Source organism: Zingiber officinale, chromosome 5A (genome assembly GCF_018446385.1).
Source record: "Zingiber officinale cultivar Zhangliang chromosome 5A, Zo_v1.1, whole genome shotgun sequence".
NCBI classification, from domain to species: domain Eukaryota; kingdom Viridiplantae; phylum Streptophyta; class Magnoliopsida; order Zingiberales; family Zingiberaceae; genus Zingiber; species Zingiber officinale.
In genome coordinates, this window is record NC_055994.1 from 11632093 (window position 1) to 11644312 (window position 12220).

At 37.5% G+C, this 12220-nt stretch overlaps 1 pseudogene; it reads left to right on the forward strand.

The window, feature by feature from the left end:
* The first annotated feature begins 3490 nt into the window (after nt 1-3490).
* The window catches only part of LOC121979427, a 45209-nt pseudogene continuing 36479 nt past the window's right edge, over nt 3491-12220 (forward strand).

Genomic DNA, 12220 nt, shown 5'->3' on the forward strand with positions numbered 1-12220 from the left:
CTTCATTGTTGGCACCGCCCTCACTCGCGCTCAAAAATTGGTCATGCCACCTGCCACCTCCAGCCCTTGGCAAGCCTTCCTCATGAAGGAACGACGACGTTGTTAAGCCAACACCACCCTCGCTAAGGCTATAAACAAGTCAAGCCAAGCCAAGCCAAGATTTATGATGTTCAAGCTTATTTAATAAGGTAATCGAGCCAACTCAAGCTGAGTCTAAAATGTATGAAGTCGTTAAAATGATTGTTTAAGTTTTGCTTGATTTTTTTTATGAATTTGAACTTGGTTGATTCAGATATTATCGAGCTCTCAATCAAGCTTGTTTGATTGTTTAAAACTTTTACATTTTAAGTTTGTTTGATTAATTATTTAATTTAATAATATAAATTTGTTTGTTCATTTTGAAATTTTTTTCAAGTTGACAATAATTTTATTGATGAACATGGTTCACAAACATTGTTTATAAACGTTATTCATAAGTATTGTTCACGAATATTATTTACGAATATGTTCATGAACATTGTTCATGAATATATTCACAAATATGCTTATGAACATTGTTCACGAATGTTAACGAGCCGAACACATATATGTTTAAGCTTGTTCTTTTAGTTAAACTAGTTGTTCAAACTTATTTATTTAATTAATCTTATGTATATTGAACAAACATAAATAAGCTCTAATTAGGCCAAACACATAACTTGTTCACAAAGGTTTAGCTCATTTACCGCCCTAGCCCTCGTGCTTGACGATCAGCCGTGTCATTGCTTGAGCCTGACGACTAGCTGTTATCGTTGCTCGCACTCGACGATCGGTCGCAATTGGATTTCCGTTAACCTCGGAATCAATAAAAACTTATTTTTCCGAGGAAATCATTCGGGTCATATGCCCCCATTTGCTAACGTGTCAGACATATATCATTACATCGGAATCGCTCATTTTCTAAACTAAATAAGATTGTTACTGATAACCATGTTGGAGCAATCCCAATGGTCCGTAGACCATGTGTTTTGGTGTTTGGGCAAAGAGTTTAAGTTAGGGTCACCCTTGTATTTGATATGTGTATTTGAGTTGTGCAAGTTTGCAGGATACACATTTGACTCAGGTTGATGGTTTTGGGTCTAGTGAAGGATGGAGCATCCGAGGGACTATGGACAAGGCAGCGAGGACAAGGCCCGAGGGAAGCGACTTCGAGGCATACGCGAAGGATGGCATTGGGACGACCCGTGATCTTGGGTGCATCCGAGGGACGAGAGTCAAGAGGAAGTAGGCTTGAAGGCAAGAGGTCAAGGTTGCAAAGAAGCGTCAAGTGAGTCATAAGGATGAGGGTCCGAGTGTTGAGAGATTATACTCGGGGTAAAATCCTAGCTTTAGGGGTTTACTGTAGTAATTACTGTAGAAACATTATAACAGTTACTGTAGCAGTCGACTGGTGAAAACCACAGTCGACTGATGTAGTCGATTGGCAGTCGACTAGGAGCGAACAGAATGCTTCTGTTCGCTCGACCAGTGTGGATCAGTCGACTATTAGTTTTAGCAGTCGACTGGTATCGAGCCGTTGGGATGTAACGGTCGAATTTCCACAGAGGGCAGTCGATTAATGATTTTTGCAGTCGACTAGTAGGTGGGGTTTTCCAACCTGTGACCTATATAACCAAGCCTTGAGAGCTTGGTTAAGGTTGATGAAATAGAGATAGTTAATCTCTATTAGTAGTCTACCTGTGCCCTAGCATTAAAAGAGCTCTTGTGAAAGTTGTGGTGAGGTTTCTCCACCCACAATGAGGTTTGAGCTAGTCGGAGTTTGTCGGGGAGTCATCCACCGACGGATCGGGATCGTCTACCTTACCGACAGTCGTGGAGTAGGAGCATCATCTCCAAACCACGTTAAACGGACGTGTGTTGGTTTACATTTCCTTTCTTGTTTTGTATTTAGTTTAGCTTGTTTATTTTGTATTATTCCGCTGTGTAAACTAACATATTGTAGGAAGAGAGGATTTGGGGGTGTCATCTATCCAACCCCCCTTCAAGCCAGCCACCGATCTCCTAACAAACCTTACCTAGATAATGAAAGTTATCGACAATAATCTGGATTCAAACACACCATTAGTGTCGCGTAAACTATCGATAATTAAAAATATTCTCTTAATTATAAAAATAAAAAATTATAAATTGATCATGTCTGAAATTAGTGGAGATAGCGTGCTGGACAAGTGGCCTTGTCATTGAATGGGAGAACTCTGAGTTGAAGAAAAAACAACACTTGGCACTCCTTCCTTGGCACACCGTAAAGAGAGCAAAGGGAAACGTTAGAGCAAGAACTAGGGAGGGGGTCTCTAGCGCTGACACTCCAACATTCAAGTCAGTACTGTAATTGAGTAGAGAAGAAAATGAATAGTAGATATGTGTGTGGTAGTGCACGTGTAGTGAAAAAAATATTGTAAAGCATACCTGGCCAATGAAGATGACCTCTTTTATATTGACTCTCATAATCTCAGTAACAATAAGGTGTCAAAATATGTCGAATAATAAAAGATGTAAATGAACCTTCTTCCATAACCTCGACATTAATGAGGCGGCTGAGAATATTTGATGTCAGAATATGTCGAGTAACGTCAAGTAATGGAAGTTGTACCGCTACCCTCAGAGAAAGGTTCCATTGCCCATATATGTTATGCTAGCGGAATATTCTCTGACGAGTATTTGTTATTTTCTAACAGGTTGTTATAATTCCCTGATAATGTTGTCTCCTAGAAAGAATTCGACCGACTCTAAGGCCAATCGGCTATATACTGGGAGACTTGTATGGAATAAGTGGGAGCTAAGTCCTGTAGATCCGATCGACTTTTTAGTCGACCAGCTATATGCTGAGGGTTGCCTTGGTGTTGAGCAATAAGGAGTTGAGTCTTAAGTCTAACCGACTGAATACTGTGAGACTTGTACAAGAGCAGAATCTTGTAAGTTTAACCTGTACTTTGGGCCGACTGACCACATGTTGAGAGTCTTGACTTTGAGAAGTAGGAAACTAAGCCACTTAAGTATGACTAGCACTAGGATTGACCGGATGTATACTAAGAACCTTTATATTTTAAAATGAGGAGCTAAGTATCTTAAGTTCGACTGATTATACTTGGGGGAGTTGCCTTTGAAGCATGGAGAGCCAAGTTCTGAAAGATTCGATCGACTCTTAGGCTAACTAATTATAGGATAAGAATATTGACATTGAGAACTGAGCCCCGGTAAAAGAGACTTGTTTAGATACATATATTCTTAACTTTAATTACCATTTCAATTTGACTATAGATTCCACTTTACTCTTGAAATCATTCATAACATGTCATATCATAAATCATTTAATATCTAGCTGCAAAATCAAACCAATTTTCAGGACTATTTTTTTATTAAAAAAATCCACCGTGTCTTTAAATGGCATCGGCCTCTGTCACTGCTGGTAAATTTCACCCTACCTGTATAGGCACTGCCCCAACCTCTCACAATGAGATGGTGGGACTCACTATTTAAGTGTGGGTCCCACCGCCCCATTGTGAGAGGTTGGGGCAGTACCTGTACAGGTAGGATCGAATTAACCGTCACTGCTCTTCCATGCTTCCACTTTCCCAACGGCTATCGCTCCGTCACGAGAACACCTAAAAGACCGCACCACAAATCGCCATCGTCATTGGGACGACGCTGCGCCAATCGGAGGACTAACAACGCTCATCAATCGTCCTCCCAATCAACGATGGTTTCCTCCACCATCCTTATCCTCCCCTTGGCCGCCATTTCGTCCTCCAGGTGCCGCGGCGCAGCCCGATCCCGGTGATTCAACCAGTCGCGGATCGGTGGCCATATCCTCTACTTTGAGCTTCCTAACTCCCTCCCTAACAATGTCAGGGACCAAACCGGCTTCCACACCTGAGATCGTGAAAGGGGACTTCGGCTACGTCCTCGAGGACTACCTCCCCGATCTCTGTGAGTTTCCTTTTCTTCTTTTTTCTTCTTCTAGCTGATTTATCGATGCGATAGTACTTAGGTTATATAGGACAACTGAAAGTAATGAGAGATGGAAGAGGAGTTCGGGATCCTTATAAGTTAGGCACGTTATACATTGATCTATCTCACCTCACAGTGTCAGATCTGTGTATTAAGATTTTATTAGATAAGGCAGCATTTGCTTGATTTAACATGGCTCGTCATTTTTTACATTAGTGAAAAGTTGGGAAAGGGGAGAAGCAAAATCTCCTGGGATCGTAGTAACGCTGCAGCTTTAAATGTTGACGTACACTAACTCGTAGCCAACTTCGTCCCTGGACACGAATTTTTGTGTTAATGTTAATTGATATAGCACTTGTTTAAAAAATCATTTATTTTGATTGATTTTTAGCACTTCATTTCGAACATTTCCTACTTCTTTTGGTGTTTAGACCATCTCCAACGACAAACATAATATTTGGTGTAGTTTTCACATCAAAATGATACAATTTCAATATCAAACACTATTTCAACTCCAACTCACTCATATTATATCATGCCAAAAAGGAATATTTATTAGAATATTCTATTTTTATTTATAATTTAATTATCAAAATACATTTTAATCTATTAACATTTTTATATGATAATTATTGTATTTAAAATTAATACTTCATTGTTATTTGATAGGTTAATTTTTTAAAATTCTGTATTCAATTAATATATATTAAAAATTATAATTTTTATTTTTTATTACATAATTGTTTAGGCATAGATATATTTTAAAAATATTATAAAATCGCACACAATTAGAATAAATGATTTTACTAATTTTTATTTAAAACAAATGTTGACATTTAATTGAAAATATAATATTAGAGGACTTTAACTTTCAAAAGTACTATATTATTCTCATAAATGCTTAATTAATGCATTTCGAAGGGCAATATAAGTTTCTTTGTCTTTGATTTGTCTGTATCGAACTAGAAACTCTTCAAATCAAGTACTATCATTTTAACATCTAGAGTTGGCACCTCAAAGTGTTCCACAATTGGGACATTTAAATCACGTTCATATTTAATTATCATATTATGCATAATAATACATGATGCCATTATATCATGTAAACTATTTTTCCACCAAAAATGTGGAGGTCCTGCAATAACTGCAAAGCGTAATTGGAGTACGCCAAATGCTCGCTCAACATCCTTTATACACGCTTCTTGCTTCATTGCAAATAATTTATTCTTTCAACCTCGTGGATCATGAATCGTTTGAACAAGCTATTGTTTAACATTTTGGGTATATACCATCAGCTGAATACTAACCCATATTGTACTCTTTTTCTTGAATGACATAACCAGGAATAGTAATACCTTCAACAAGATCAACAGCAAAAAGATGAGAAGACTCAAGTATATTAATCACTGTTCAATCCGGCCAACCCAAAATACACATGCCAGATCCACAGATCATAATCAGCTACAACTTCCAGAATAATTGTTGGCTTTCCACTATGATCAGAATATTGCCCTACCCATGCTATTAGACAATTTTTCCATCTTCGGTGCATACAATCTAGGTTACCTAACATATCTGGAAAACCTCGTTGCTCACCAATTTAGAGTAGCCTAGCAACATCATGAGCGTTTGGAGATTATAGGTCTTGCCCTCCAAAAATTATAATAGCATGACAAAATTGTTTCACACTTTCAATGACAGTCGATCCCCAATTTTAATGTACTCACCATACGCCAATATCCGAAATGCAGTTGTTATTTTTTGCAAACCTAACAAACCAAGTCTTTTAAGTTCATTTATTTTTTGTATAACATCGGGGCAAGTTGGGTAGATGACATGGCCTGACACTGAACACACAATTTTGTATGTACAGATGACATGACCTAACAATGAACACATTTGGACAAAATTATACAGATTACCTGAAATAGCAATAGCGACATTGATGCAAGTTGGGCAGGTGACATGTCCTAGAACTTTTTTTAGATGATGCGACCATAACAATGAACACATTTGGACAAAATTGCACAGATAATATGACATAACAATGACCACATTGGGGCAAGTTAGGCAGGTGACGTAACCTGGCACTAAACACATTTTTTTATGCAGACAACATGACCTAACAATGAATACATTTGGACGAAATTGCATTGTTGACATGAAACAATAATGACGGCATCGAGACAAGTTGGGCAGGTGAATGTGACCTGACAATTATTACATATGGGCAATGCTATGTAGCTGACGTGACATTATAATGCACAAATCTAAATCATTGAACGATTCTCATTCTTATATCTATCGTCGAATCAAAATTTGTATAATTTTAAATTTTTTCCTTGTATAATGGCTAACTAGATATTGGTATAACACATTTTAAATCAATAATTTTTGTGAGAGTAGTTTCTTCTAATAAACTGAGTTCAATCTCCCGACAAGCTTCATACTCATTTGAAGAAGATAAACACTTATGTCATGTTTACCTTCATATTTCCCAAAATCCAATCATAGAAATCAACCAATCGAAGGATCAATTTTAGGCAAGAATTGAGAAATAGTATCATGCATATTCGAATTTTTCGCATTGTAGCCGACCGCCAAGATCTTTGCCAAAAAGAATGCTTCTTATGCTTAGTGCAGTATCCAAAATGAAATGTTGCATACGACAAATCGAATATTTGAATCCTAGTAGAGAATCTGAACAAGATATTATAAGTTTTTATGCTCATATTTATTTTAGACTATCTAAATTTTATATTCAAAGTCTAAGTTCATTAATATAGCATTGTCTTCATAACTGATATTCAATTATTTTCTTATAGTTAACTTGTGCTAGAATGTTGTTAGCAAAAGACCCGAAATACACAAAGGGTTTCAAATTTGACTATGTTCTGAATATTCTCAAAGACATTGGAAAATTTGGCACTAATAATATGGATACTACAACCATGAAATCGCGATGACAAAATTTTAATGCTAGTTCATTTGAACAACAATTCTTCGAGGAATAATTTCATACACCTTCATCTCCTTGTGTGTCTGCTTTTGATCTTAATATCACTGATTTAGATGTGTTACTTCTAATAATCGACCTCCTAGGTTGAAGAAAGCAAAAATGAAGAAAAAAATGATGGACAAATTGCAAAGGTAATTAATATTAATGTTTAACTTGTTGCAAGTATTGTTGCTACTAAAAAAAATGACAAATACTATGATTTACAAGTAAGAAACTAAAATTTTATTTAAAAATTTGAACTTAATCTCTGACTCAATGATGCGTGAATATATTCGCAATGAACAAATTAGAATTATGCAAGAGAGAATGTAAGTCTAGGGATCTCATCCAATTATACATCAAGGAGAAGGATTTGAATCATCTCTAATACAGGGAGAAGGATTACAACTCAATTAATATCATGGTGAAAATAAAAAATCTCATAATCCCGCGAATGTTTCATCCAATTATGTGTATTTAGTATTATCAATATCAAGACGAAACATTCGCAGGATTACGAGATTTTTGATCTTCACCTTGATATTGATTAAGTTGTAATCCTTCTCCCTGTATTAAAGATGATTCAAGTTCTTCTCCTTGATGTGCAATTGGATGAGATCCCTAGACTTATATTCTCTCTTGCATAATTCTAATTTGTTTATTGCGAATATATTCACGCATCATTGAGTCAGAGATTAAGTTCAAATTTTTAAATAAAATTTTAGTTTCTTACTTGTAAATCATAGTATTTGTCATTTTTTTTAGTAGCAACAATACTTGCAACAAGTTAAGCATTAATATTAATTACCTTTGCAATTTGTCCATCATTTTTTTCTTTATTTTTGCTTTCTTCAACTTAGGAGGTCGATTATTAGAAGTAACACATCTAAATCAGTGATATTAAGATCAAAAGCAGACACACAAGGAGATGAAGGTGTATGAAATTATTCCTCGGAGAATTGTTGTTCAAATGAACTAGTATTAAAATTTTATCATCGCGATTTCATGGTTGTAGTATCCATATTGTTAGTGCCAAATTTTCCAATGTCTTTGAGAATATTTCGAACATGGTCAAATTTGAAACCCTTTGTGTATTTCGGGTCTTCTTCTAATAACATTCTAGCACAAGTTAACTATAAGAAAATAATTGAATATCAGTTATGAAGACAATGCTATTTATATTTAGATAGTCTAAAATAAATATGAGCATAATAACTTATAATATCTTGTTCAGATTCTCTACTAGGATTCAAATATTCGATTTGTCGTATGCAACATTTCATTTTGGATACTGCACTAAGCATAAGAAGCATTATTTTTGGCAAAGATCTTGGCGGTCGGCTACAATGCGAAAAATTCAAATATGCATGATACTATTTCTCAATTCTTGCCTAAAATTGATCCTTCGATTGGTTGATTTCTATGATTGGATTTTGGGAAATATGAAGGTAAACATGAAATAAGTGTTTATCTTCTTCAAATGAGTATGAAGCTTGTCGGGGGATTGAACTCAGTTTATTAGAAGAAACTACTCTCACAAAAATTATTAACTTAAAATGTGTTATACCAAATATCTGGTTAGCCATTATATAAGGAAAAAATTTAAAATTATACAAATTTTGATTCGATGGTAGATATAAGAATGAGAATCGTTCAATGATTTAGATTTGTGCATTGTAATGCCACGTCAGCTGCATAGCATTGTTCATATGTAATAATTGCCAGGTCACATCACCTGCCCAACTTGTCTCGATGTCATCATTATTGTTTCATGTCATCTATGCAATTTTGTCCAAATGTATTTATTGTCAGGTCATGTTATCTGTAAAAAAATATGTTCAGTGCCAGGTTACGTCTGTCACGCCCCGAGGGTAAGGTTGTTTAATGAAAATCGGACAGCACCTTCCCTATAAGAGTGACAAATTAAACCAATATACATTTCTCCAAGGTTACTTACAAGCCATCAACAACCCATATAGTTGGATATAAAACGCAACCACGTAGTTATATATATAGCCCACACTGCTGGAACAAAACACAGCGGAAGCCACAAAATAACCAATGCAAAATCACAAAACAACTAACCGTGAACCAGCCCGGCTCGACACAACAACAACAAATCACATCAACACAAATACAGGAAACCACAAAACTAAACTCCATACAAAAGATATATATACACGAACAAGTCCAAAGCCAATAATGCAAACGTTAGCAATAACAGAAAAGTTGCTCGTTGTGACATGGGACTGGCTGACAGGATCTCCTAGCGACTTCATAAATCCTTTACCTACTACTTGGCGAAAGAAAACCAGTTTATGGGGTGGTGAGTGCTTGGACTCAGCGAATAATAGACAGATAGTGTATGAACATAATAAAGAACTAGAGATATAAATGTATACAGTCTCATAGGGAAAATAGCAGATACTGCAATGATATCATAATAAATGTCCATACCTAAAGCCAGATCTTAGGCTAATAATAGAAGGTCAGGAGTAAAGATCTGCTACAGTACTGCTCATAACTACAAGGATAACATGTGAGGTATATACATACTACTGACAAGTAATTCAATGTCTAAGCAAATGCAACAGATATATAACTCAACATATGTAAGAATATCACATCGATGTAATAAAATAACTGTATAAGTAAGCAATCAACGACATTTGCAAGTATAATAATAACAGCATATTCATAGATGGTCACTCCGCCCACCCCTCTACACCACGATCCCTGCATGGTTGATCGATGACAACTGTACTCACTTCAGCTACCACTACTCTTGAGTGACCGAATGGATAGGTGTTGAGTAGCGAACTAGCTACGTAGCAATGGGGTCGTCGCTGCTCGCATCTCTAGTTATCACTATTCATGAGTGACCGAGTGGGAGCACGACAGGACAAGCGACATCTGCTCCAGCTACCACCCATGAGTGGTTTAGTGTGCGGCTCTAGTCAACGACTCTTTCGACCACAAGGGAGAATTTGTCATTGACATGCATGCAATGATATGATGCGCAAGATGCAATAGCCATCATATATATATGAACAGAAATCAAGTATGCTACAGGAAGTCAGCATGCTCAATAAGATATGTAAATAAACAACAATCAAAGTAAGTAAACATGGTATCTAGTATTTGCTAAGTATCATAGATGACAACGAGAGACTGTATAGACATCAAATCAATTATCTCAAAGATCGAGTGGATAAGTATCAAGCTCAGGAAAAATACGAGTGGAGTCAAGGTAAATACAACAACTATCCAAATATATCTCATGCATTAAGGTCAAAGTACTACAGAATTAAGGTAAGAAGTATCCACCTTTATCTATCAATCGTGATAAACCAATCCCACATCGAGACGCTCGTCTCGAATCAACGTCCTGCAAATCATATATTGTACAGTTTAGCTAATCAGATAAGAAACAACTAGCTAAACCCTAAGATCCAAACCCATAGGAAAAACCTATTCAAATTGATCATTAATTATCCTTTATTAATGATTAGCTTCTATTACTCTCATCCATGAATCCTTAATTACAATCCATTCAATACTGCCAACAAGAAACCGTATAAATACAACCCATTACCACTAATCACAATATCAATTGAATGATTCTAATAACGATCATGTACTCCTCTAAATCAACCATGTATAGATTAATCAACTCAACACAAACTAATCAAACTCCGTAATCAATTAAATTAAATACTTCTAACTATTCTATAGTCAGAATTAAATCTAGTTCATATATGAAATTACCTCCGCAACTTACCCAAATCTGAAGGCTCCACTATTGGCTCACAGCCGGAGATGCTTGCTGTCAAGAATAGTGGCCGGAGCAAGGTGGAGTTGCAAATCTCCAAATCAAACATCCTATAACACAATCAACATATTCACCTCTGAGCATCAATCAAAACACTAATCAAACAACTTCTCACACAAAAGATTTTACCTCCCAATTGATCTCTAGGTCCGGCCAAATCAATGATGCTTGGAGATGCCCCAGCAACTTCATGTCGAAACAGGAGGTGATGTCCAGCACTGAATCTTGGATCTTGGGCAAAAGAATAGCCGAAAGAGTGAACTAGGTGAAGCCAGTTAGCTGCTTGATGCCAAATCACGGTCGGTGTCAAGCTTCTCAACGAGGAGGGAATCGGGAGAGAGAGCACAGGCCATCGGTAATGGTTGGCTAGAAAAGGGAAGTCTGATGATCGGAGATGTTGCACGTAAGTGTAGCGACAATGAATCAAAAACTAGGGTACGGATCAGGAATAAAGGGATGGTTGGCTGACCCTGGTTAGTTGCGACGTTGACCTCTGCTGCGGTTGGCGATATTGGCTAGGGCTACATCGGCGAAGGGCAACTATGTAACTGTGTCGACGACGGGTCAGCGGCTACGAGACAAGCGGCTGGTGCGGCGACAACATGTGGAGAGAAGACGATGATGGTGGATACGGAGGTTGCATTGATGATGGCTAGCATAGACGGTGATGTCAGTGATCGACGGTGGCCAGAGACGCCAAAGGGAGTGACGACGACGTGTCGGGGATGGAGAATCACGAGAGGGGGAAGTGGGTGTAGGTGCAGCGGAGGTCGGCAAGAAGGGGGTGAATTGCTTGCAAATAAAAATTATACCCTCCTCGTACTTTCAACTCAAATAGTGCAATAGTAAATAAAATGATAAAAGCAATAAAGAAATAAGAAGACAGGAATTTAACCTGGTTACAACCAAGAGGGTTGTTACTCCAGGGCAGTAAGAAAAGCGCAGTAGAAAAATCTCCTTTGCTGAAAGCGAAGAAGCCTTTTACACACTAACGGCTCAGAACTATTGCTAGGAAGTTATTACAGAGTTGAATGAATAATCGATATTGAATTCCTAGCTCCAGGGGCCTTTAAATAGCCTCTGGAAATCTGATCTCGAGGGTCCAGGGTGCCTCCAACAGGGTTCCAAGGCGCCTCTATCGAGTGGGTGGATAAAACTTTATCCAAAAGCTCAACGTTCAATTCTGCCGGGTCCGAGGCGCCTTCAACAGGGGTTGAAGGCGCCCTTAAGCTGGAGGCGCCTCCAAGCCTGATGGAGGCGCCTCCAAGCTGGCTGGCAGCTTTTCCAGCTTGGTTGCTTCTTTGCTTCGTCTTCCGAAGTCTCGTTCTTTTGGGTGATTCCGGCCAACCGAAATAGGACTCACCCGAACCCAATTTCCGGCCTTCTCCTCGAGCAGGCTTCCG